The sequence below is a fragment of the Equus caballus genome, chromosome 8 (assembly GCF_041296265.1).
Source record: "Equus caballus isolate H_3958 breed thoroughbred chromosome 8, TB-T2T, whole genome shotgun sequence".
Classification (NCBI taxonomy): Eukaryota; Metazoa; Chordata; class Mammalia; order Perissodactyla; family Equidae; genus Equus; species Equus caballus.
In genome coordinates, this window is record NC_091691.1 from 55,277,061 (window position 1) to 55,301,264 (window position 24,204).

The 24,204-nt window shown below is 37.7% G+C and overlaps 1 protein-coding gene and 1 long non-coding RNA gene across 9 annotated transcripts in view; one reads left to right on the forward strand and one right to left on the reverse strand.

Moving 5' to 3' along the window:
* The window catches only part of ZNF521 (zinc finger protein 521), a 273,513-nt gene that overhangs the window by 165,822 nt on the left and 83,487 nt on the right, over positions 1 to 24,204 (reverse strand). The window lies entirely within an intron of this gene.
* LOC138925380 (uncharacterized) lies at positions 13,483 to 16,900 on the forward strand. Its single transcript, XR_011441448.1, has 2 exons — positions 13,483 to 13,597; positions 13,998 to 16,900. It is a non-coding gene; the product is annotated as an uncharacterized lncRNA (long non-coding RNA).

Below are 24,204 nucleotides of genomic sequence, written 5' to 3' on the forward strand. Positions count from 1 at the left end.
ATAATCCAAATTGTTCTGGAAGGACTAATTAAATGCATTAACAGTTAGGTTACGAGGAAAAAGGCTGGTCACCCATTAATGATAGCAGCTGTGGGGGAGTAGGAATTGGTGGTGCACATTTTTTAACACAGTCTTAAGACGAATTCCAGATATCAGAGCTCAGAGGTTATTTTTTTCCTTGCAATACTCCCTAATAACAAAGAGGCTCACTTTCCCCAACAATCCTTTAATGCTTCGGAGGAGCCAATGTAAGAGATAAGAGAAGCTGTTCCCATTCCTGCCTTGCCCTCCTTAGGTAATCCTGGTTTTTATATCCATGCTGTCTCTTTCACCAGACACATTTCTATTACGTGTGCAGGGAGAAGTACCAATGTTTTGCTTGCTGTTGCTTAAAGTTCATTTGAACAGACGGAGCTCAGTGAATCCCATCTTCTGCAGCCAAATTAAACAGAAAACAGTGCATTCTTAAGCAGTTCACACTTAACTCCACCTCTCAGATCAGAGGAAAAAGCTGACGTGAAACCAGTTAAAGAACAGTCATCGTCTCACTCACAGAAATCGAAACGTGTTTCTGAAGCCAGACAGAAGGAAAAGTGGTTTCCAATGATGTGGGGGGTGAGAACTGCTCTACTTTTTCTCTTTTGGCTCACTTAAGCACATATATAACTAATGATAAGCACCAAGCTCTTGGCGTTTAATAATTGGCAATCATGCATCACACATCTGTTTACAGGGCTGTGACTGCGAGCGGTCTACATAACTTAACATGTTTATCTTTCCTTTTAATAATGACAGACATCATCATGGTGAATTTCCCCGAGTCTGTTTTCTTTTTATCTCTACTATTTTGAGTTAGAAGACACGTTTTAGTTACTTTGTAGTCTTGTGTTTATATATGACCTCATACCACAAAGAATTTGAAGAAGTTCTTCATTGCTTATTTCGTTCATTCATTTATTTACCCAGCATTTATTAAGCACCTACTATGTGATCAGGTCTGATATGTGCTTGTGAACTCTGGAAATTACTTATTTTTTTAAGTTTCAATTTCCTTGTGTATGATATCAGAAAACTTCCAGCCTGCCTCACAGTTAATATTATAAGAATCAAACATGACATTGCATGAAAAAACTTTCTGAACTGCTACAACATAAAAACATACTAAACTACTACAACTACTATGAAAATCAAAGTCACCTTTAGCTTATAACTGATAAATCTGAAAACAGTACAAAGGAATAAAAATTAGCAATAACTTAGGTGTTGCTTTTTTCATACTGAGATTCTAATAATTTTAAAGGACTTAAGGGGCATTTTTGTTTAAAAATAAAAAATAGACAAAAATATAAAAAAAAATTTTCTGAACACTGTTAGAGATATCTTGAACATGCATGTGCTCATTCCTTAATAGCTACATACACTGGCAAGTTCTGATTAAGTCATTAGTGGAATAAAATTGTTACGATGGAATGGACTGCATTCAAAATCTTGAGGCCACATTCCAGAGTTCTGACACCAGCCTTTATCTCATTATTTTACTTGTTTAGAAATTTCTCGAGGCAAATTGTATTTGCTTCAAAATCCTTTATAGTAGGGTGAAATACATCTATTAAGCTTTGAAGAAATAGCCACACATTTTGAAAAATACTCAGCAAGTTTCTCAGCGCTACCATGTTCATCATGAGGAATTTAAAATTAACCTCTTCACTAGGGGAGCAGAAGGTAAAACAGATTCTTCCACTGAGAAAACTAAGTTTGAAAATAGCTTCATTAGTGAATGATGGACTTCAGAAAGTGCATTCCAACATGTCAATGGCTTTTTGAAGAACGGCCATGACGCCCTAAAATTTTCCGACAAAGCGATCAAATTCTATTTCAGTGAGGAATCTGGTTTATCAGAATGTTTTGTCATGTTAAAGTATACTTTACTGAGCATTTTTCCAACATGTAGGCTTTGCTCCAAGCCTGGAAAACTTTCGGTCACGAGGGATTATACCAACCCTAAAATGGTGTTCACTGGAGCTGAATTTCACCTGTCTTAGATCCACGGCAGCAGTAAAGCTGACGTGAATTTTCGGCAGTTTAAAAGGCCACACTGTATACTCCACTGCAGATAAAGCCACTGGAGAATACAAAAGTGTTGAAAGGCTAAAATTTAATTAATGACCAATTAGCACCCCCTGTGGGTTCATTGTGCAGTAAAGTGATAAATACGGTGTGCTAATATAGAAAAAGCTGTTACAAAGATTAGGGGGAAATATTGCTACAATTATCCATTTGGTATTACAATACCATGGACCTCAGGGTTCTTAATTTTGATGTTCATGTGTCTAATACATGATGGGAACCACTAAGGTCTGTGACAAATAATCATTTTTGTTTTTTAAGGCACAGACTTTGACTCACACAGGTTGTCAGGCTGGAGCACAAAAGCTCATCAGATAGCTAGTGAGTGCACCTAGCCAGCCACCCAGCAGCTGCGATTCGAAAGCAGTTTGTGTTGTCTACTCCTCAGTCAGTGTTTATACATTTTATGAAAAAGATACAGGCTATGGCAGTATTAAAAAGGGGGCCGCTGGACTATCTTGAGACTTTGTCCATATGAAGAGATCTACAGAAGGGCAAATCACCAAGGGATCCTCACAGGGTAGAATTTTTATAGTGTTTCAACAGAATCATTAACTCTCACACTAACACACAGAGTAAAACTAAAATTGAAAAGTGATGTCGGATCCCAAGTAAGCCAAATGATATAAGAAGTCCATTGTTTTAATTAAGATAATGTTTGCAAAAGTGCTTTATAAATTGCCAAAGACAAAACTGTTTTCTTAAAATAACTTTAATTAAAGTATAATAAAATATTTCTACACAGATCACAAAATATTAATACTGTTATTCACATAGTTTTTTCTTTTTCATTTGAAAAAGAAATTTTTCAAATTCGAAAATTGAAAATTTGAAAGAGGCAAAATTTGAAAGACGCAATCCTAAAAATAAGGCTGATTATCAATTTGATGACCTTCCAGGTACCTTATTCTTTGTTTTCTATTTCTCACTTTTGGTTCAGTTTACTCTTCACTAGAACCTGTAATTTGGAATGAATATATCATTTTTTTCCTGTTAACTGTCCTGATGATTTATTTATGGGAACCAGTGCCATTCAAAACTGGGGCACAGTGTGTGTGCGCAGTATGTTTTTATACAGAATTGACTAAATGTGCAGATAGACTAAATGATTTACGATAAAGTAATTTTTTTTTTTGAGGAAGATTAGCCCTGAGCTAACATCCGCTGCCAATTCTCCACTTTTTGCTGAGGGAGATTGGCCCTGAGCTAACATCCATGCCCATCTTCCTCTATTTTATATGTGGGTTGCCCACAGCAGCATGGCTTGATAAGTGGCGCGTAGGTGGGCGCCCAGGATCCGAGCCGGTAAACACCAAGTCGCTGAGGCAGAGCTCATGAACTCAACCACTACACCACTGGGCCAGCCCCAACTAAAGTAGTTTTTGAAATGTTTTTGATATTTCTCATTACAAAAATATTAATTATAATAATTTACCACTTAATATGAGTAAATGCACAATCACGTCTTAATGAAACACTTCATTAGGGGAAGTCTTTATGATGCTATTTTTTACTGATTAATATACATTACATATAACTATATTATTTTTACTAAATCATGTATTTTGCATATTTAATTAAATATATTTTACATATATGTGTATATATATGTTTATTATAATATGTGTGTGTATATATACATATTTCATACATATAAAACTGAAATAAGTATCTTGCCAAATATCCCAAACCAGTGACAAGGTCAGGCCTCCCTCAAAAGTCCCATGATACCCCCATGTAATACTATTTCATTCTGCCTACATCCAAGAAATTTTACCATAATAAGACGATGTATAAGAAAACAATGCAAGGTGGTGTGGCCACAGTAACAAGACAGGTAATGAGGCTGGCTGGAACCGGGGGAAGCAGTTGGAGACCCCACCTGTACTTGTTTCTCAATGACATATGGACACCTATCCCTCTGGCACCCAATATATAGGACACAAGCAGAGTCTGCAAAATTCCACCGAAAGCTTAATGTACTAAAATGATTTAAACAAGAGTAAATTAAGAAATTCTAGTCAGATAATAAGAATTTGATATGTGCCTGCTTCATCCACATGAGAAGTGCACCAATTCTGAATAATTTTCACAGAGAAACTTCCGGTAATGATTTTGCCTTTGAAAAGGGGGATAAGGGTAGCAATGCACAGCGGTATATGCCCAAGGCCTATTGGTATGACCCTTGCAAAAGCATTTTCTATCACCCAAAGTCACAAAGCCGACCAGGACAGTTCTGGGATCCTGACTGACTCAATCCTGTCTGTAACAAAGGGCCGGTGTCTGAATCTTTATGAAGCGTCCTCCCTCCACTGAGCTCTCCTCTTTTCTCCTAAGATAGCCTGATGTTGTTTGGCATGGGTTATGCATACCTCTGGGTCTGACTTGAGGGATCAAAGGAAAGAAAACAAGTGAATTTGACTGAAGCCTACATAGAGACAAAGTCAAGGCTGTCATTCCTGACTTCTCATATAGATGAAACATAAGATTTAAGATCTGTAAGAAGTCTTAGCCTTTAGGAAAAAAAAGTGTTAATTTTACAGATGAACACACAGGTCAATGAGGATGAGCAATGTTATAATCTGGCACTAACAATAGCAGTTGATGGTGGAACTAAAACCCAAACCCAAGTTCCCAGTGCCCAAGCAAGCAGCTTGGTCTACGTGTTAGAGAATTCTCAACCTAACTCTCCCCACTAAAACAACAACCTCAAATGCTACCGAATCACCTCGTTTTTATGGGTAAATGAATAAACTTAAAATGATGCTTAACATTATTATTATTATTATTATTTTGGTGAGGAATATGGGCCCTGAGCTAACATCTGTGTCCATCTTCCTCTATTTTACGTGAGATGTCACCACAGTGTGGCTTGATGAGCGGCGCCAGGTCCATACCCGGGATCCAAACCAGCGAACCCCGGGCCACCAAAGCAGAGTGCACAAACTTAACCGCTACACCACCAGGCTGACTCCCACATTGTTCATATTTTTTGTTCAAGATTTCGTTGTTTTTTCTATTATAAAACTATCATATGCTAATTGACAAATGCAAACACACAGAGAGAGGAGAACAAAAGCCACCCACCCATAACCTGATGCTGACAAATCATGACAGCCTATTTCTTTCATTTCACTTCTACTTACTGGCAAGAAAATCTCACACACACACACACATACACACACACACACTCCTCCAGTTCTCCTTAACAGCTGGTCTCTCTCCCTCCTCTTCCTTCCATCCTCTCCTCTGAGGGGAGTGGTTAGGTCAGGTGAGGTATTGACAAGTAAAAGCAGAAGAAAAGGTTCCATCAAATTCCCACTGTGGTCAGCTTCATCTTCCTCATGCTCAGGGCTCTAGAGACACACTCCCTGCCAGGCATGCCGAGGAGGCATACAATGAAGGCTCCTTCTCACCTTCCCCAGCGCTACCCTTCCTCAATGATTATTGCAGCCACCATGACTCTACACAAGAAAACCAAAGGCTGACCCTCCGCCCCAACCAGATGGCCCAGGCAGTGTTTCTTAGTCTAACCCAGTCACCTGACCTGTCTGTTGAAAACGCAGATTCCTCGGCTGCCCCCAAGGCCTACTGACTCTGAACTTCTGGGGATAGGGCCTAGAAATCCTCACTGTTAGCAAGTTCCAGGGTACTTCCTCTGCACTCCGAAGTTTGAAAACCACTGCAGAATCCTTTATTTCCCCTGAATCATTCAGCTCCTCTGATTAAAGGTTGTCTCACTTATCTGTGCCCTTTCCACATTTGTGCTCCACACTAGAACAACCATGATGGAGAGCTTTCACTCCTTTATTCAAAGACCACATTGAATCCCAGCTCTCCCAAGAAGTAGCTTTTACAGAGACGAAAGAAGATCATTATCCCTTTTGCCTTCCTATCCCTTAAGTTGCCCCCTCCCACTTTGAGTAGGACCCCAAGCTTCAAAATCTTCTCAGTGTAATGTTCAATTAGCTCCCATAAGTTACCTCCTCTCTCTAGAAGAGTGCTGTTGGCAGCAGCTTGTAAATTTCTAGAAAAACACAGTAACTGTTGTGAAGAGTTATAAAATTCCAAGTACATAAAGGCTGGGTGTTACATGATTAGGATATACAGTTGTGAGATACAGAGTTGTTTCAAATGTGTACGTGGAAAAGTCTATCTCCTAAACTTTGTTGATAATTACTTTCAAGCTGTATTAGCTTGATGAGAAATATCAATACACTATGAAACGCTGCTCGCTCTGTGAACCATTCATACAAAGAAGGTTGTCATAAAATGAAATACAAAGAAAATGAATATCTGAAAGAGGAAGAAGGGAAAGGGGAAAGGAGCTTCCCATCACCAGCAATATTTTCTTTTTCCACTCAGGAAGGCATTGCTAGAACTGCTGATGAGCTGCCTTCAGTTTGGACCTTTCTAGCAACTGCAGATCCCTTGTTTTTGAACTGGCTCCTATCAGTCTCCCGCAACTTCCTGGGTTCTGCACGTAAGTGTGGTATGCCATACAGTAAATTAAGCCTTCTGCTGTCAGAGCTGGAAATAGGAGGGGAGTAGAAAAGTGGCCTGATCTCAAATGATTTTTATTGGCTTCATTTACATCCTGTTTAAGGTCTTCTGAGTAGCTCAAGGTGTCTTATCTCTGGCTACCAGGGGGTATTTTGCAGTCAAAGCAGTTAACATACTTTCTCTCCCCCTCTCCTCCTCTCCCTTTCCCTCAAGCTCTCTTTTTTTCAAGCCATCTTATCTTATCACACACATCTCGTCAGGCTGAGGAGAACCCATACTTATCAGAAGCAGTGCACTCAATTGTCGTCCAGGGCTCTTAGAGACAAATGAAAGTTTAAGTCAAAAGAAAAACCAGTTAACCTCTTCCACACTCAGTTTAGAAATAGTCAGGACTGGCTCACTTTTATTAGTGCTCCACGGTCTGAGAAGGTTCCCTGTAATTTGCATGCACGCAGAAGATCTGCCCCTATCAGATTAAGAAGACTAGACGCAAAGTTGCTGGTACTAAATTGCATAATGACCCTAAATAATGTGGCTGCACGCTTGCCTTTTCCAGAGCCCTCATGTTCAGGCTACTTTCCCTCCCCCAACCAAAGGTCATTTATCCAGGATATCACAGGAAGAGGAAGCTCCCATAATGTACTAGAAAAAAGCAAACTAAAAGACAGTGGGGGCAAGTGGGGAACAGAAGTCAAGAAAGAGAGACTTCTCTCCAGATTTGCCTGAATGCTAAACCGCGAGGTCAACATAAACACTAGATGGTTATTAGAAACATATGCAGCATACATCATCTCTAACAGCAACACAGACACCATTATTCAAATCTATTAAATCATCAGATATTCTGCCTGAGAGCCCAAGAATTGAGGAGCTTGATCCTTCTGTTACAAACTCTGTAACAACAGCCCGCAACCTGCATACACATTGGAATCGTCCAAGGAGCTTTTAAAAATACTGGGTCCCTCCCCAGATCAATTAAATCAACTGAGGGTTGGGGCCCCTGGGGAGTGCAGTCAGGGTTGACAACCACTGCCCTAGACTATCCCAAATCCATTTGCAAAACCTCATGGAAGGTGGTCTAAAAGCCAGACTCCACAAAAACAAACCCTTTATGTCTGGGCTCACCTACTCTGTGACAGGCAAGGCAGCAATGGGGCAAGTTTTCTGCAGTACCTTGTGTCAAACGCAATGAACCAGATATTTTCTAAAAAGTTACAGCAAGCAAGAGTGAACACTCCAATCACTCACCATTATCACATGTGAAAGAGCAATATGTGAGCAGTTATTCGGCATCTCATCTGTGTGTTTTATATTCCTTTTAAAAATTCCCATTCCTCTTCTCCTTCATACCCCAGCACCCCATGGGCTCCTTTATATTAGTGATAACCCCATCCTTTCACTTACAGTGAAGGTTCTCTTAATTGTCCATTATCTTAGTGTGTCAGCACAAAGGAGCAGGGATGGAATCCTCGTCCAAACGGTTTCACCTCCCTCTCCTGAGAGTGATGCCCTTGTCAAGGCATTAAAGACACGAAAACCTGCCACTTATCAGAATTGTATTTGAATCGAACCACTGTCCTTGAAAACTGTAGGCAGGAGATGGTATCAAACTGTACCGCATTGCCAGTTCCAGTTCCACAGTGGCTGGAACAATCTGAAAAGATACTATCCAAACTTTGCCATGCATTCCTCATAATAGAATTACAGGGAACAATGAAAACATGTTCACTGATTTTTTTAAGGGTTAAATACAAAGAAATTCATGGTCAGATTGTTCATGAATGCAAAGATAACAGTTTCAGGCCCTAGGACACCGTTGAATGTAAACTCACTGAGGAACCAAGTCATAAAACTCTTCTAATTACTCGACACCTCCAATTCTTAGCAAACATAAGTCAAGACTATTAAAACATCACATCTATCTTGCTATAATGAGGGGGACATGTGCACATCTTTAGTGATTCTATGGGCTGATTCAAACACAAAGCATGTTCTAAATAGCATCGAAAAACATAAATGAAAGACAGAAAAAAACCATTATGTTCAAGGATTCAGGTCCGTTTGAGTGACTTCCATACCCCTGTATTTTCTTGCCACTTCTTCCACTTCTTTCTTACTCAATCTGAACATACACTGCCTTGCAAAAAAGAATTTATGTGTGCTTTTACAAGTAAACAAGTGTACAAATTAATTCAGAGAGCAGTAATTTTGAAAATTTTCTATGTTTAATGTGCACTGCAGTTAAACTACTTTTTCTGTACAAATTAATTTACTGCATCAGTGATCGATGTTTATGTTTAGGCAATTTTATTTCTCAGTATGGTAAAATTAGACCTAATAGTTGCAACCTGTTATGTCCAATCTGTCACTGAAATTCAAATTGCCTTTTTCCTATTATTCAAGGAGCAATTTGGAGGAATTAAAGCCATCTAAAAACGGAAGACAAACAATTCTCTGTAAGGACTCAATAGTCTGTGTCATCAACCAAATCCACACCCCCGTAATCTCTTCTAAGCAGTTTCTTTTGATGTGATTTTTCTGAGGTTCTCAAACTTCCACATCTGCCCAGCCGTATAAGAGGAAATTTTAGGATAAACTGAAAATTGTACCCTAAAAATGTTCAGCCTTAGAGAGAAGTAATCAAAGACTCAAAGATTTTGTTGTTGACTCTAAAATACCAACTCCGACCTAAAATAGCAAACCCCAATCTTCAGGACTAGTATACGAGCTACATCCTATTTTTGTTTGCTTTATCTATGAATACATTCTTTAATTTTTTCATGCAAAATAAGTTTAATTCATAATTTTCTTTCTTACTGGGGAGGAGTCAATGATTTAGATGCCTGATTTAAAGTCTGCCATGATGGATGCTAGAATTGGGAGAAGAATAAGACCTACTTTACAATTTTTGTTCCTTGGTTCTTCTCATTGTTGAGCTACAGGTTTGACCCTACGTTGTGGTTAATGCTTGCCCTATTCTATGAATACAAATAACATATCTGAGTGGAGATGGTGGGAGGCGACCAACTGAAAACCTGGTGCAAAGCCATCCAGGTGCCAGCTTGTGAGAGGCAGGAGGACCTCCAATTAGACTCAAGTAAAAGGAGACATACTCTGCTGGGACTATGCCTCAAATACCCTATACCATCATCTACAATATGCTCTCAGTAGATTTTTGTTTTCTTCCACAAAAGGGCCCTAAATCCATTGTTGATATAATCATCACTTGGAGAATTTCTGAAAACATTTCTTTTGCAACATTCCCTGACCGCCATCTTCTATTCCCAAATCTGCCTTCCCCATAGAATTTCTGTTGATGATGTGGAGACTACATGTAGATTTAGGGACGTTTCATCACGATGGGACAATCTCAGTTTTCTTGTATGGTTGAGTTTCCACATTATCTGTGGAAACCAGAAAATTTCTATCAAACCAACCATCTTTTTAGCTTCACAGTGGCCAAAGACTGGTTTGAATTTGTTCTTGCTCTCCTCTTGTTTGGCTGAAATAGCCAAAATACAATGATGGTCTTGCCTCGACTTAAGCCTACTTATGTTGCATATGGTCTCAGCTTATATGCTATTCATTAGTCTCCAGAGGATACCAATTTTGTTCCCCAGGGAAAGGGCAAAGGAGACAGCCTGAGGTAGTTCTTCCCTGCCACTGGCACATTTACATACAGCTTTGTCTCTAGATATAGAAAGAAGGACACGATTAAGAGGGGTAGTTATTTGTTCAGTACTACATATCAAAGCATATCAAAGAGTCATTCTCTATCAGCAGAAAATCTGGTTTTGAAATAAATGAACTAACATGAGTATTTCTTTTGCTTGCTCTTTCTAACTTTTCCATTATCACTTTTCAAATTCTAAGACAAACTCATTTCCTCAGACGACTGCTTAGATCATCAAGCTGATTAATAATTTCACTTCAAGGCAGTACTGATTAATGTAGCTTATTCAACTGATTAATACTGTTACTACATCACACATCCAAGTGAGCTCCAAGTGTCTTGTTTCCCCAATTTTTTTTTTAATTATTGAAATGGGTTCTAATTAATATGACTTGGTCTTCCGACGTTTGAAGAACTTCATCACAATGTGAAACTGAGGATTTATTTGTCCTCTTTTGGCTTTCTCGGTACCAAAGAACTAAGAAAGAACAAATGAAAACAGAGCATATTGATTTATAGCATTTTAAAACTCAGGTCTATGATGATAAGAATCTATTGTTCACCTATAGAAATTCATTGACTTTAAAATGCCAAACTTTTACATGATGTGGACGAATGAACGACCAGCACCTTCACCTCCTCACTCTCCACCAGTGGTGGGAGTCCTCACCGCAGCCCACTGAGAAACTACACTTGAAACTACAAGTCTCCCTTCCTCCCAACATGGTGACTAGAGGGAGCAATACCCGCCCTGATCTCCAGAGTCCCCTCCAGGGTACCTCGCCACGGCATTTACTCTGCCAGTGTAGAAGTCCTCCTGCTGACAGCTTCCCCGGAGAAGCTCTCACACACACGTGAGAGCGTGCATGCTTATACATGCATGCATGCACACACGCTCACTCTGCTCTATCGCCCCCACTTCCAAAGACCAGAGTTCCTGTAAGAGCCTGTGCACTTACAGCTACTTGCTCCATACCAACACTGACGTTTCAGGAAGCCTAAGCCTTCACAGAGACTCTAACTTCCACAGCTCCTACTCAGCCACCCTCTGGGACAGAAGCCATGGTGCTCAAACTCCTGGTCCCAAGAGGAGCTCCCAGACTCTTACACTTCTTACTATTCCAGAGGAGCCAGGGAAGGCTATACTCCCAGTGCCCATGTAGGAAAAGGAACCAAGAGTCCCTGCGCCTGCATTGAATCCCAGAGAAATGTGAGTCTGGTTTCCTTAACGAAGACTCAGAATTCAAATTCCCATCTAAATACTGCTTACAGCTTATTGTTCGACTCATTGTTCAGGTATGAGCAGTCTCTAATACAAACCGGAAGCACCTTTATGAGAACTGCAAAAGGCAATCCCCTCCAAGAGGATAAACTCCAAAAAGTACCCTCCTTATTGAGGAACTAGAAAAAAATGTCCCTTCCACTGGATGACTGCAAACACTGCTGGATTTCTGTCCCTTCACCCTGTTGTTGGGGACCTTTGTGAAACTGACAAACTGTCTAGCTGTACGCTGTGACCATTTACTACAAATCTCATATGTTAAAAAAAAAAAGAGAGAATAGGCTAGCCCAAGAACCTAATCCCCATTTACTGCACTGTTCCATTGAAAAATAAGTGAAGATTCCAAACGAACAACTGATGAAATAAACTTTCAGTGGTTTTGAAAACTGCAGAAAGCAAATGAATCAACTTTGCTCTAGCAAATTTTCATTGATTTCATTGATCTCATTTATGGAAAGTTGTTCAGTCTCAGCATGTCTCTCCTGAAAAGAGAATTTTTTCAATTCCATTAATTTTATCGTGGGTCATCAATGAATACTTTTTATAGTGCATAATTCCCTGATAATGTATCTTTGAACTAACGTGCTTTTTAGTCTAAGCTTCATCCACTCATTTTGCAGCCAGGTAGATGATGAAAGACCGGCCAGAAGGTGGCTTATTTGAGGCAAAACAGTCGCAATTGTTTTCTTACCTCATTCAAGTCTAGTCATTTATACTTTCACCCATTCATTCACCAAACAGGCACTTTTCTGGGCACTTGGATATAAAAGCATACAAAATGAGATCTCTACCCACACTTGGCTTTGGATAAATATGTACAAAACCATTTAAAATGTACATATATTTTAAAAAGTCTTGTGCTCTTTATGAAAAAGATTTTAAAACAACTATTAAATGAGTTTGTTACTTAAAAGCTACTACACCATGTTCATATTTTGTGAATATTCATAATATATAAGGTTCCTCAGTATGAATATGTAGAATATAACACCACCGCCAATTATAGGGGTAGATTAACTTTCTAAAATAGACAATAATTATTCTCTTGATTTATTTCTTGCTCTATCCTATTTTCTTTCTTTTCGCCAGCTAATATGTTGGCTATATTTTATATTGTTGATATAGGCAAAGATTTATCAAAGCTCCTGAACATAGCTACTACTGTTAACACTATAGTAATTAAATAAAAGTTATTTGGTTCCATCTTCTTTTGAAGCTTCAGTTATTGCTTGGAGCTTATGTCATTTGCATGAGTCTTCTTGGCACCATCATGTAGCATCTCTTAAAGGAATGTTTTGATTTCTGTTGAATTTCTCAGTCTTATTCCTTACTAGCATGTTACCTTAGAGTGAGTTCAACATGAGCATTGATTTTCTTTTCCCACCTAAGAGAGGATTCTGTTCAATTATCATTGATGTTTTCTCTCTCCCCTTTGTCACCTCTCTTGCCCAAAGTCTTGACCATATCCTTTACTGTGGCTGTGGTCACATGACCTTATTCTGTTTGCCATCCCAGGGAAGGGTTTCCACAGGGCTGCTCATTCTATGTACTCTCCTATTTAACAAGGCTCACTAATTCTTGGACTAGTTCTTCTTTTTACCTAATTTCCATTGGCAAAAAGATAACTTTGAGGCCCACTAAATGAACTAGTGAATAAATTTTCAGATGTGTCCCGCCTACCACCTCAATCTTACACTTCTGATCCATTCATAAACTCAGAATGATATCCTGAGTATCTATTTATGGGTGAGACTCTGTACCTGGTACAGGAGATACAAAGTTGACCAAGATACTGAACTATTACACTGAACAGTCTACTGACTAAAGAATGGGGGAGGCACACATGTAAATATCTGATTACAACACAATGGAATCAGGAATGTAATAGAAGCCTCTACAGAACTGCTGCAGGAGCTCCATGGAAGAAGCACCAACTACATCTTGGAGGATATGGACAGGCCACCTAAGGATGTATTGAGCTGAATCTTAAAAAATAACCAGGAGTTTTCCAGGTATAGAAAAGGGAACTGGTCATTCCAGGCAGAAAGAATTGTTTGTACAAAAGCAAAAATCACGTGATCAGGGAACAGACACTGGTGTCAAATGACTAGGTAGAAGAACTCAGACTTGGTTGTGCATTCAAATCACCTGGAGGTCTTTTAAAAAATATTGATGCTTGAAACCTACTCCCTGAAATGTTAACTACTTTGGGCTGGGGATGAAGTTTATATCAGTTTTTTCATTTTTTGTTCTTTTGTAAGTTTCCTAGGGGATGCTAACAGGCAGCCAAGATCTAGACTAGAACACAGAGTTTGTGGGAGGAAGTGGCAGAAGACACTGCTACACACAGAGTCAGGATCCCACTCATGACAGACTTGCCTATCAAGCTAAGGGCTCTGAGTTTCTTTGCAGGCACAGAGAGCTGTTAAAGGATTTCAATAGCAGAGACGGGATTCCCTCAGAGCACTCCAGACTGGGAAGGACTGGATGAAGGCTACAGACAGGAAGTGCAGTTATGAGGCTACAGCAATGGCTCAGGTGAGAGATGAAAACCTAAACTACAGGAGTTAGCAGTGGTGATACAGAGGAGGGGATATACTCACTTGTTTAGAAAGTGAGATCCAAAAGATTTGGCGACTAATTACGTATGACGAGTGAAGGAGAAATTCCTGTGATGTCTATTTCTCCTAATTCCCTACCTTTTATCCCAATACTGTCCCTACATGGCTGGTTAGTGCCAACTGTTTGCAAGAAGATTATTAGGATAAGATCCTAGTTTTGAACCCCATATGTAAGAAACAACTGTACTCCATCCCAGTGGTTCAGACTGCCTTTCTAATTAAAGCCAGCTATGTTGAAACTGCACATACCACACACACACATCTCAAAGGGAGGTAAAAAAAAGACTCTAGTTGGTTAGATTTGAACCAAGTAGCCATCCCTATAAAAAAGAGCTTCACATATATGTCCTACTGATGCTAGGTCAGCAACAACACCTTTGAACCTGAGATACTACATTACATGCCAATGGAACAGAATCTAGGAAGAACAACAATATTGAAACAAGAACAATTCTGTATTAATGTTCCTTTATGTCCTGGCTCTCCTGGAAAAGTCTTTGTAATAAAGAATGGATATTATGATGTTATCAATTATGTAGGAGCAGTTTTAAAATGTGAAATTCTTCTATCTGGACTTTTAGGGAAAGACAACCTTATGGTTTCCTAAATAATCTGAATTAGCGTAGATTATTGGAAAGTTAGACTGATATTCACAACAATCCCTTTACTCTGTGTACTTTTCTAGCTTTATCTAAATAAAGAACTTTGTATAACCCTTTACACATCTCTCCCATTTACTTAGTCCAATAATTAGTCATTATGCAAACATGTAAGTAAACATGTAAGACCCTGTAGTCATTGGCATATGTCCACAAATTTTCTTCTCTCTTATATGAATAAGGTTACAAGTATGTACTTTTTAAACTTCAAGTACTGAGCATTATTATAATCACCTAACACTTATTGAAGACCTACTAAATGCTTAACTAATATATTTTAGGAAGGGTTGGCAAACTAGGCTTGCAAGCTAAATGCACGTTTCTGCAAATAAAGTTTTATTGGAACACAGCCATGATCATCCATTTACGTATTGAGCATGAGTTGCTCCTTACAGCAGAGTTGACTGCTTGTGATAGACATCCTCTGGCCCACAGAACCCAAAATATTTACTATGTTGACTTTTACAGTAAAAGTTTGCCACCCTTGTTTTATAGCACTGTACTATCATGTATTAACAACCCTCTCCCACATACTAAGAAGAAATATTTATGATACCACATTTCTTTGCTTTTATCTCTGCTGCCTTTGCTAAAATAAAAGAATTAGATTGGGCCTAAAATTGACTGAAATATTACACTTGGGGAGGGAGTGAAGGCTGATAATTAAATTAAGAAACAAACTATATTCTAACATTAACAACATACATTTAAGTCTGCTAATGACTGTTAAGGAATTTCATCCTTCCATCATTTTTCATTTTTCCCTTCCTCCTTTAGTTATATAATCCATTAACACTTTTTCCTACTAAGCTAGTTTCTTCTAAAATCTATTGTATATTATTTAGCTGTCTGTGACTGAGTGGCCAAAAACAGTCATCCTTCAGCTTTCAACAAGTGTCCAATACCAGATATATAAATTATCATGAGAGATTTGTTTGCCACATTCTACTGCAGAATAGATCTTAAGTAAACTATTTTTCCTTGTTTGGGGTCCTTCTTCTTCAAAACTGTCGTTATTTTCAATTGGTCAGAATTTTTTCTTTTATTCTCATAAGAATGATTGCTATATGCATGAATTTCTGCCTTCAGCAAAGACTGTAACCATCTTTTACCTATTGGACTTAGGAATTAATATCTGTGTGGTGCCAGATTCTTCAGAAACTAGCCGCCAAATGTTTTATCTTCCAAATAGTGAGCTTTGATCTTATCATTGCCTTTTGTAAAATGCCCTGGCATTCAGGAAATCATGCTGTTCATGTGTGAATTATACAAATTTTACATGCTTTGATTTTGATTTTCATGTTTGATTTCCAAACACCATAACTTCCATGCCCTATTCCAATAGGAATTGTTTGGCCATCTTGAAATTTAAGGTATCTTATGCAGAAATCATGTATTTCCATTTGGGTAAAAATGATTGTGAGGATAAGCGATTCTTAAGTGAAAAGTTTGAAAAATGTATTAAATGTAAAAATACATTCTATGAAATGTTAAATTTTAGATTTGCAAATATCTATATGTTTGATGTCATGTAAACCAAACAATTAAATAACTGAGTTTTCTTTTTTCTTCTCCTGGATCTTCTAGAAGGAGGATGACAAATATAATATCATTTTGGATGTAGCTGTCTAACAGCAGGTGTCTAACAGACCTATCTGTTCTCAAATCTACAGATTTTAATTCCATGTTGCAGTTTTGCAGGGGAGAATTTCAGTTTCTTCTGTACTATTAGGAGTAACATTTCTTGCTCAGAAAGAAACGATAGCCTTTGATGGAACTGGCTTTTCCTTCTCCCTTTCCATTCCTTTTTGCCAAACTGCCCGCTCTGCTTTTTATGTAAAACTGCAGATGTTTTCTTATTAATCAAGATTCTAATACATTCCAGATGAATAAACAACTTCGGCACTGCAGAACGTACCACTCTTCTTAAACCCAAGATTTATTAGAGTTGCCCCTTCCAAGATCTCTTAACTTAAAAAAGATGGCTTATTGTTTCTATTTCTACAGTAAGGGCCTAATAAATGTACTGAAACTATGTCTGTGTCCCTTTGCGATATAATATTCAAAGAGATTTCCAATCCTACAGTGTAACATTATCCAAATCCTTTGAAACCCTAAGTAGTTTGCTCAAACTCAATCATCCATATACAGAAATCATAGACAATCAATACAAATGCAATATGTTAGTGATGACATTAGAGAAACAACGTCCCAGAATCCTTTGCAATATACAACAATACATTCAATATTCACTATATGTTCCAAAGTGGCAGCCAAAACATAAAGCTCTAATTAAAAAGTACTCTTTGGTGAATAGCTAAATATTTTGCTTTTTAACTTTTCCTTATACAAAGAATAATTTGGGGAAAATTGTCTACACACATGGTATTGATTAGCTCAGGGCTGTGATTTCTCTGATTTCACACTGTTGATATGAACTCAATGGGAGTTTACCATGTAATTTAACCAATCAAAATATGCTCAAGTACTGACATTTAAAAATTAAATTCTGCTCAACAATCACTATTTTATGTATTTTTACTTGTACCGTTTTCAGGCTAGAGGAAAATAGGTCTTTCTCCATATAATCAAAAGAAAACAGGACAGGGAAGTAATAATAAGGTGTAAAAGCACATATTATCCCAATGTATGTGGCTAATAGCTTTTGTAAAGCATTAGCACCCTTCTTACTGCTCCCAGTTTACTAATGTTCTTACTAATACTGGATTCCTAAGGGTGGTTCTATAAATAAGACATTTATATAGAAAACTAGGAAAAAATGAAAGGTTATAATATTAACATACCAAACTCATTTTTAATTAAAGAAATAAAAAAGCCCAGTCTTTAGGGGGTTTGGGAAAATAAGGTAGTCAAATGAGACCAATTAACTTCATTAGCTTCTCCAAATACCTAGCTTTCTAACACATTCCTATTTTTCCATCTGCTCCACAGTTAAATGTGTCTACAAATTAACATTTTATTTATGATTCAGGTTCTGATTCACAAAAATTATGCACATATTATACAAAGGCCTAATACTTCACGGAAAAATACAGAGGACTACATTGCAACTTATTTACCAATATTTTTATTTTCTTGAACAAAGCAATCTGGATTATAAAATACTATATACTAAAAAATCAGTTGCACACCTTCCAGTCATCTCTGTCTGTAAGACTAGGTATTTTCCCTGGACACGTTTGAAGAAAACAAAATTGCTTTTTTTCTATGTCCTCCTTTCTTTACTCTCATCTCATAGCAAATGGCATAGGAGTTTCTTATGCAGTGTCTTATAAAGTTCTCCCCACTTTGGCCTGACATTCACATTAACTTCAAACCCCAAAGTGCATCATAAAGTGCTGGAAATGCTTTATATCTGAGTTTTAAATGCTGTGCAAGTGCCCGTGCTGGCTTAAACAGTAGAGCAGAGCTTTCAAATTATGTTGCAAGGATAAACAAAAAACAGCCTGGGTAAAAGGGTGTGTGCTGATTCCATTTTAAGTATTTATAAAAACCTTATCCACAAGACAAACCAACTTTCTCAACACAGTGTAGACTGCCATTCAACTGTGCTTGAACTGAGAACAAGACGCACTTCTATAAGAGGACTCAGGAGTTATTTAATTTCACTTTAACTTCCCTAAGTAAGTCTTTATCCCTTGCTGACATGCCATTTTATTATTTTATTATTTACATCAGTACTTGTTCATAAATCAAATCCATACGCCTCTTATGATAACAGAAAAACACTTACAAAAAGTCAGAAAAGAATTTTCCTTTTGAACCCAATAATTCCAAGAAGCTGTATTTCTACAAATTGCTATGCTGGTCCCTGGCATAAGCCCTTTCTGACTGGGTACCAGGGCCCCTAACATCTGAAGTATAAATTATCACTGTATTTCTATTTCTTAGCACTGCCAAATTCTTGAGACATTACTGATCTTGAAAGAAGCCTATCGTATTCAGGAAAATTTGGGGAAACAACTGGGTTTTAAAAGCATTAGACCTACCATTTTTGTGACATACACTAATTTTATCTTCAGTGTAGCCAAATTGAGTATATTTACTCTATCTGATCTATTTCAAAAATAAGGTGCTCAAAGATGTGTGTATATTTGCTTTTGTTTGAAAGAAAAGACACTATATATTATGGTGGAAAGGCATGTTTCTGTTTAGATTTTGGCTTCAAAGAAAAACATGTTTGTTACTATACAATGGAGCTGTCATAAGTCAAAGTTAAATGAGATCCAGCATTTTGGATCATAAAATATGTGGCTAATAAGAAATGATCACCATATAATTTGCTTAGATCCTCTGGAGAAATACAGATATAAGTAGAAATCAGTATCAAGTTCCCTGCACAGCACAGTACTGGCTTGGACTAGACCTTCAAAGTGTTCAATAGCAGATGTGTGCAGGAACTATTTGCAAGCACCTTACATTTCCCTTTGGATAATTTTCACACATGACATGAACTCAAATCCTTGTTTCACTCTTTAGTTACTTTGACTGTGTGGTAGTCCAGGAATCCATTAACATGGTATGATACTATCACAGAGAAAAGTAGAACTTTACAGCTAGAAGCAGTATCAGAAATCAACTTGTCCAGCACACTGTGTTTCAGCCCAGAGGAATTAAGTTTTTTGCCTAAAGTCCCATAATAGTAATTGATGCTTGTCAGTCTGGGTGCTAGGCCCTACATCTATTTCTCCAGCAGATATGGACAGTGGGGAACAACTGTGGGACGGTATGGGCTGTCTGCACCATGCAACAAAATCAATGAAGCAATGGAAACGCAGCAGAAATAATGTAAGCACTGGTATTGCTTATTTTGCCTTAAAGACAAACATGTACACCACCTAAATTAATGTATTTCAATCCTATTTTGATAGGGCCAAACAAAATCAATCACGTAGAAAAATGTTCCCGAGTAATAAAATAGCAATATATCCATCAGCTATCATCCAGGATAGTTGTCCATAATTTTTATTTTTAATCAAATTCTTACTTCCCTATAGCCTAATATCTTTTAAAACCAATTAAGTTTCTTCTTGGCAAATGCTGGTGGATTTGTAGTTGTGGTTGATTTACAGGTTTTTCTCCCTGATAATTTACGTTCAAATCAAGGTATTCTCTATAAACCCAATCTAAATGAATATGGAATAATAAAGAATGTGGGTTCCAGTTTCCCATCTTCCTCTACACCCTCAAGCAATGGATCTGAGTTTGAAGCTCTCATAGACACCAAAGAAAGAACAAAGCATAAGAAATGGGAATGCACCTGTTATACATACTTGTAGCCCACTGTAAAAATGAACTTTTCTCTGAATCTTAATTGATACCCACTGTTTTCTGCTGGGGATTTTGGAGCTTGTTTGATTACAGACCTTTGTCCCTGGATTTCTTCCCTACCCCCTCTTTCTTTTCATATGTAGACCCTTGGACTTACATAATGGAGTGGTACCACCCCTAAGAAAGAGGTTGAAAGGAATGAACTAGCACAATGAAAACGCCCAGTAAATGTTATGCAAATTTATTATGAATTAAACCAGAAGTACAAATTTACTACATGGTGGCAAGTCTATAAAACAGCAATTTGTCTTACAGTATGTGCAATTTTAATGTATTCCAAAGCATAGGTATTGTGTATTTCTGTTAGCCAGATCCTTCAAACTTTTAAGTGCAAAGTAAATATAAAGTGTTGCTTTGTTAATAATACGCAGCCATGGTGTACGCTTTTCTTGTTTTCCACCTCCACTGTGGTCCAGGAACACGTAATTGCTGCTTTTACTCAAGTTATCTGATCATTACACAGAGCATGAACCTGTTTGTGATTACTTTACATTTTACAATTATTTTTGTAACAGCTACTTTCACTATTCTGGAAGCAGTTGTGAATTCTAGTAGTTAATGGGTTATAGCTCTTTATACGTTACATACAGAGTAAAAAGGAAGGTGGAAAGTTTAACAATTTTTCTTCAAATTTGTAGAAAATTGCAACCGCCTATCACAAAACTACCAATATAATCACTACATAAGAATCTATACACTGCTCTTGGCTCTCATTTTTGCAGATATTTTAGTAACGGAATGTATTTTTCTATATACTCTTTTGCTGCTATTTGATTTCTGATATAAACCTAGTAAATATTTTAATCTATACAAGCCATTCACGTTCAATACCAGGAAACATTTGCTTTGTGCCTTCATTGACTCATTCAACAAACACATGCTGAATGCCTACTATGTACAAGGCACTGTGATAGATGCTCAGAAGATACAAAGATGAAAATGACCCAGTTCTCGCCCTGAAGGCTCATAATACAGCATGAGCTCAAAATTTAGTAAAGTTAACTATATAATCTAGCAACGCCACTTCTGGGCATATACTTAAAAGAACTGAATGCAGCGTCTCAAAAAGATATTTGCACCCCTATGTTCCATGAAGTATTATTCACAACAGCCAAGAGGTGGAAGTAACCTAAATGTCCATCAACAGATGAATGGATCAAAAAATGTAGTGTAAACATATAATGGTGTAAAACATATGACAGTGCAAAAATATAATTTAGCCTTTAAAAAGAAGGAAATCCTGTCATATGCTACAGCATGGATGAACCTTGAGGACCTTATGCTAAGTGAAACAAGCCTGTCACAAAAGTACAAATATCGCATGATTCCACTCATATGAGGTACCTAGAGTGGTCAAATCCATAGACACAGAAAGTAGAAGGGTGGTTGCCAAGGGATTAGGGCAGGAAGGAATGGGGGGGGGGGGGTGCTATCGTTCAATGGGTATTCAGTTTCAGTTTTACAAGATGAAAAGTATTCTGGAAATTGTTTGCACTACAGTGTGAATGTACTTAACCCCATTGACCTGTATGCTTAAAGTGGTTATGATGGTAAAATTTTGTTATGTACACTTTACCACAATTAAAAGAATTTTTTTTAGTTTATCAGAGTTAAAAACTATACCCAACTATGATGCAAAGAAAAATATATGTGCCTTAAAAGGAGCACAGTGGAGATTCAAAGAAGGGAGAGACTTTGGTTGGTTGGCGTATAGCCGCATTCAGAATGGAGCACTTCAGATGGGCTTGTGACAGAAGTAGAGTTTCTGATTCTACTCTTAAGAATTGAAAAGAAGCTCACTACGAGGGCAAAGTGTAGGAAAAGGATCCTAGAGACTAGATGCTGAAAAGGCTCCTACTCTGCAGCCCTTTGTAAGGAGATGGGGTAATCCAAGGAAGAATGACAAGAGCAGAGGTAGGAAGGAGAACAGCGTTGGGTGGAAAATAAAAAGGTGCATGTAGCCAAAGGAAGAGAATTGAGTTCACTAATGGCAGAGCAAGGTATTAAGAGTCTCAGAGAAAGACAAGTGGTCAAATGCTCCAGAAACACTGAGCGAGACATTGGGATGAGTTCAGAAGAAGGTCATGGGAAACATACTTTCCTAATGGCACCACAGATAGAGTTAAAGGAAGGGAACATTCTGGATGAAGTAAAAAGCACAAGGAAAGACACACAAATGGGAAAAGACAAATAGGAAATGAGGCTAGAGAGGAAAGTTACAGTCGCTCATTGGAAGGGTGGGGGGTTAATTGGCAGGGTAAATATGACAGACTCATTGTTTTAGGAACTTCTGCTGCCTTGAGGAAAATAGAATTGATAATCCATTTAAGTGATAGCTAAGTCCTTTCATTTAGCTCAAATCTTATAATGATTAAAAAGATCTATTTTAAAAAAGAACATTTAGTTGATATCCATTCCAGTGCATTGTTCAATTGACTTGTCATGATGGGCTTTTAAGTTGAATGTGAATATCAAGCTGTGAGTGAGTTTTAGTAGTGAGACCTCTGGATGACGAGGAAAGGCTGCCTGGGCTCAAACAATATATCTGCTTGCAATTTCCTACGTGATGTTAAATGCATCACTTTCTGTTTGAACTTTAGTTTCCTTTTTTGGTAAATTCAGGAGGGACTAGATTTCTATACTGTTTTCTGGTTGTGAAGTTCTAAAATTCTATAACTGTCTCCAAGTGGAAGGCTAACTGCCTGAGCATCGGAAATTCATTCACAAGTGATATTTTCTGCTTTCTTTTGCCTGCCAGTGACTACATGGAGCCCCCAAAGCCAATAGGAAGGTTTCCTAGAAAATTACTACATGCTGACCCAGCGGCAGTGGTTACAGAATCTCCTTCTCTCTGGAAAACACTTTCCAACTTGTCAGAGATGCTTACAGATGATGAAATGTATATTTCAAAATTATTTATATCTCTTCTAATCAGGAAGATGCTTCTGAAGAGTCATGGCCTAGAGACTTAGAGGTTCCTACCCCATTATGATGAGTTAAGCACATCAATTTTCCATTTTCTCTTGAATTTAGTTTTCTCAGAATATTAGATACATACACACACATTCACATTTAAAAACGAAGAATTCCTTTTGGTTTATTGGGCATTTGGGGCTATTCAGGTAGTACTACCCTTTATATATACAGGTTATAGATTCAATAAAGACAGCTACACATTACATTACTTATGACAAGACACGCTCTCATAATTGATAAGAATAATATAAAAAGGTAAATAACATCTTCCTATTCATTACCTTCTTTGTTTTCTCAAAAAAAGTCACTTCCTTTGTTTCACATTTAGTAGCTGTTATTGATGATAAGGTTTGGATAATACCATGGGAGAACTGCCTTTATTCCATCAAGAGAGCATTCTTAGACTATGTCCATAGACTAATACAAAATGTACAGCTTGCCCAACATGAGTTACAGTGATAGGATTAGGTCCAAAGGGAGCTATGACAACTCTCTACAAGTAACTGAAAGGTGCAAATGGCAAGGAGGGAAAAGAATTATTTAAAGAGGTCCGAGGTGTATGTGAAGAGGGATTAAATTAAGCAAAGGAAAATTCAGGTTTTATATCAAGAAAAAAATCCTAATGGCAATATGTTAAAAGAATAGCTTCCGGAGAAATGTGCTGGGAGACTCAATGCTGAAGGGAATTTTAACTGTAACTGAAACAACCCTGGAAATAGAGCCTAAGGAGGAACCCCATGCCAGAGAGAGAAGAGATTGTTGCCCCATCAGCTTTTCTATCTTCTGTTTCTAGAGTCCTATAGATTCTTCTGAAGAAAAAAAGGAGATATAAGACCAAGAACTATACTATCAAAAATGATACTAGATTTATGTGTTCTCTCTATTTACAAAAGAAGACCATCTATGTAGGCTTCCCAGGGACTACCTACCCGTCTACTACAATACGCTCTGTGAAAATGTCCTACAGACATCAACTACTATTTAGATATAAAATATTATAATAAAAATAAT